At 34.3% G+C, this 4,356-nt stretch overlaps 1 long non-coding RNA gene across 1 annotated transcript; it reads right to left on the reverse strand.

Annotated features, from left to right (window-relative positions):
* Positions 1-1,466: 1,466 nt before the first annotated feature.
* On the reverse strand, positions 1,467-2,391 carry LOC106891029. Its single transcript, XR_001412619.1, has 3 exons — positions 2,335-2,391; positions 1,691-1,782; positions 1,467-1,542 (listed from the first exon to the last, which is right to left on the reverse strand). It is a non-coding gene; the product is annotated as an uncharacterized LOC106891029 (long non-coding RNA).
* Between the last annotated feature and the right edge of the window lie 1,965 nt (positions 2,392-4,356).

Genomic DNA, 4,356 nt, shown 5'->3' on the forward strand with positions numbered 1-4,356 from the left:
AGTTCAAGAACGGAAAATGGACTAGAAAAATATTTGGTAGACACTCAAATTCAAGAGCAATGGAGTGCAGCTACAGAACTGGGAAGAAAATGTTTCTGGAGGTTTTCTGTTGCATTAGCACTGACACTGGAGAGGTAGGTCACCAACATGAAAGCTATGTGAGCATGGAAGAGCAAACCTAGCATTAACTGTGAAGATGCCCTAGGATTCTACGTAGTCCAAGACTGGCAAGCTGATTTTAGTTTAGAAATTACCTTTAAGATACAAACAATAAGGCAGCAGCATTTTAAGAAAAAGAAAATGCCTTTGACCAGTTTAGATGGATCATCTGTCTATTTAATGTTTTTATTAAAAACTTCCTCCTCTTCAAGTTCTTACTGCCAGTTAGTGTCAATTAACAAGAATTTAATCAACCTTCTTCTGCTCTCAGTAGAATGCTGTAAAAGCAATGTAATTCCACTAATTTCAATGTGATTTATACCAGCATAAATGAGACAAGAATTAGTCTTAATAGGTGCAGATTTAAGTGTATGTTCTTAAACAGAGCTTATAATGTGCCTCAACACAGGGAGCAAAATTCCTGTGGGTCACACTTGTGATCATAAACTAGTCTTTTACTCTAAGTTAGTCCAAATTATTAGCTTTTCAGGGAGAACCTTGCCGGCAACTCTAAATAGGGTTAAATATTATACAGTAGCTTTAATCATGAGTAAGCTAAATATAGAATTGCATTAGTAATTCTGAAAATAACTTCAGATAGCTAAACTATCCAATCATGTCTCATAACTAAAAGACAAAGAAATCAGTAAGGATATTGCAATAGGGGTGGCAGCATGGCAAGGATCACGACTGCAGATTTGGAAGATGAACTGCTTACAAAGTAGATAACCTAGAAATCTAACATTTTTGTACTGGAGCATTTGAATGAAAAAAATAATACTGTAGAAAACCTTGGGAAACATCAATAAACTGTTTTCAATACAAATATATTTACTTCACAAATTTAAAAGGGGGTGTAAAGAGAAAGAGGTTTTGTTGTTAAATACCTATTATAGCGGATCTCAATTCAGTTAAAATTCTTCCTTGTGCTTTTCATGTAGTCCTCAGTATATCACAGTCTCTCTGAGAAAATATCTGTGTTAAGTCCATATTTTCTGCTGAAATTAAAATTTATTTGTTGCACAACAAAGAACTGTCAATATTCAGTAATTCTTGGATTAATCTCAGGGTACACAGGAGACTAAATCAGTTTTAAAGCCACCACTTTTATTTCTTCATGGGAAAGATAATTGGGAAATTAGGGAAAGTGAGAAGTTTTAGAATAAATCCAAAGAACCTGGGCTCTTTCCATAAATATTCCTCAATAAAATACATAATAAACTAAAGAAAATGTGTTGGAAGAATTCTGGAGAAACTTCTGTCTTGACAGCACTACATTTTGGTGGAAAACAGAAATCTCAAACAAGGTTTCACTGAAGATGTAGTTCAGGTACTTCACACTCTTATTCTTCTTCAGGGACCAGACTGTCCAAAAAGATTTATCTGTAACAGTTAAAGTAGAAAAGTTTCAAAGATAAGTGTTCCTTATCCACTGGCAGTACTATTAGTCCTAGCTACGATCACCAAATTTTACAGAGCGCTCAACTCCCATTTACAAGCCTAAACGAAATAGCCGGATGCCCAGAATTACCTAGCATTCATCAACTTTTTTTGTCTGCCGTACTCAAATTCTTGATCGTGAGCATGTTGGGGTGATGAAATTCTATTCTTGGCTGCATAAATCTATGAAGAAAGTAAATTCATTTAAATTTACACAGCTGTAACAGAGTAAAGAGAAACAAGATTACAGCCTTTCAAAGTAAGAACAAAATTAAATACAGTCTGTGACAGGCATCTGAAGAGCGCATCAAAGAAAGGGGTTGTTTAGCAACACTAATGGGGAAAGTATTAGATGGTTAAAAAAAGACTAGACTGTCTAAAGAATTGGCTAAGTTACAAAAACACAGTAGACACTCTAACAAATGTTCAGGGTCCAGCTTCTCGTTGTTAGGTTGCTAAGTGATTTTCTTTTTGTTCCATTGTGAATTGAAAGGGACAAAATATTTAAAGACCTCATTGATTTACTGATAGTTTAGCATTAATCAAGCTGTCCCACATGCAATAAACTAAACATTCTCCCCCTTGGTCATCAATAAAAATGAAAAAAAAAATATTAAAAAAAAATTAAATAATGAAAATAAATTAATGAAAAATACAGAAAGACCATTCCAGTGGGGTTAACAGAGAAAAGGAAGCATCAGGGTCACCGAGATCATTTCACTGTATAAAACCTACCTGGTATTTGCTCTGTTCAGGGAGGGATGCAAGCTAAGGCTTTCAGGGATGTATCCTTGAAGATTTCTGAAAAACCTCCCCTCCCACTTGGTTGTGAGAACAACCTATGTCAGCCCACTTATTTTTCAAAAAATATAGTATTCCTGCAGTCTCAAGTTGCAGTTGTCTATTCTTCTACGTGCTGCTGCAATCTATCCCATTTCCAGAGACACGTACTCTTAACTAAGTGAGGCCTTGGCAGCTGCATAATTTAGTAAGGTTCCATAAATCAGAGAAATCAGGATATTTTTTGGAATACAGTTAACATTATTAACAAGCTTGTTAGGCCTGGTTTTTGTACCCCCTGCCAAATTGATCTGTAGTAAAGTCATGACTGTAACCAACTTCTCACAGTTAACAACTAATCCTGAATGAATCAGAACAACACAGCTTATAAGATTCCTAATTATACGTATGTACATATATTTAAATAGACATAGATGTAACCCATATTTTCACTGTATTAAAAGTGAAGGGAAGATACTGAGTGTTTAGCTATGCTAAGACTGTACATGAGCCCTGCTCACAGGTTAGTACAGTTGGTTTAGAAAGCTTGAAGTGTTCTTCTTGTATGGCCTCTGAGTCTTACATCCTTTTTTTTTATTAAAGATGCAGTTCTGTCAAGACTGTGACATGTAACTCAGGTAGACTGATTATAAAAATCACAGGGTGAAATCAGGACTTCTTAGCTATCTGAATACAATAAATATGGGAACTGGCTGTTCTACCTACTGTACACATTGGTCTGCCGTAGAGAACATTGACTTGGATAAACACCACCAGTACATGCTAGAGAACATCACAGTTTACTACCAAAGCAGAAAGAAATTACATTTCCTATGAGACACTCTTATAAGTATGTCTCTTAGATAGCAGCTATCTTTAAAAAAATAATAATAATAAAAAAAAAATCCAAGTTTACTCACTTCTCTTCACCCAGCTGATGAAAGTGTTTACTTTGCTTTTTCATATTTACATAGATCCTATTCTTCTTGTTTCTGTGATAAAACTTTTATGGCCAATAAATTATAAATCACATTTATGTATAATTTATTATTTTAAATACATATTTTATCTTTTAGCCTTTTAAACAGGGAACTATTTTAGCTTTGTTCCTTTAAGGTCTCAGTAGTTTGAAAAATTCATGAATAAAGCATGCTTCAAGCTACATTTACATTTTTATAGTGTGTGCTGTAACAGTATAGATTTTGCTTTCTACACATACACTTTTAGGTCAATGTGAGTATCTTAAGAATAAACCTTACAGAAATCTCTGGGACTTCAAAAACATATGTTTTCATTATTTTTCCAGACCTGTGATGCCTCCCTAACATACTTGCCCTTCTTTGGTCAGAAAATGAGGCTGCTTTCTAGATGCACATACACATCTATGCCGGTACCTGTCAGATACCTCCTGTAACTGATTTCTACATTACAGCCAGGCAGGATTTAGCTATTTTGAAACACAGAAGTCTTAATTCTACTCCAGAATAATTCAGAGCTGTTCTGGAGATGGATTAGTTTATCACATTATATGTTTATTTCATTCCTACAGTTAAAAGACTACATTATTATTTCAGTCATTACAAAATGGGAGGCATTTCTTTATTTCAGAATTATCTGGATTTACACAGATGCATTTCAAATTATAATTTGATTATATTATCTAGCATCTTCCAAACACCTCTCAGAGCAAAATGCAGGTGGTCTAATGAAATTAATCTGCCCTTGGTAAAATGACACATAACCTTTTTCAATAAAAAACAAAAAGTCCTACAGGCACTGGTTTGATTCAAATTCCTTTCAAGTTTTCTAAAAGCACAGTGTTGTCCAGGTTACCCTGGAACTCTGCTATGGCTTTTTCTCAGGACTGAAGTTTTTCCTCCACAAAATTTAATCTCATAAAAAATCTTTTTATTTTTTTATCTTATTTCCCTCTCCAAGTTTGAAGGTATGCACAGAATAAAAAATTGTTAAGATAAT

Source organism: Calidris pugnax, unplaced genomic scaffold (genome assembly GCF_001431845.1).
Source record: "Calidris pugnax isolate Ruff unplaced genomic scaffold, ASM143184v1 scaffold95, whole genome shotgun sequence".
NCBI lineage: Eukaryota > Metazoa > Chordata > Aves > Charadriiformes > Scolopacidae > Calidris > Calidris pugnax.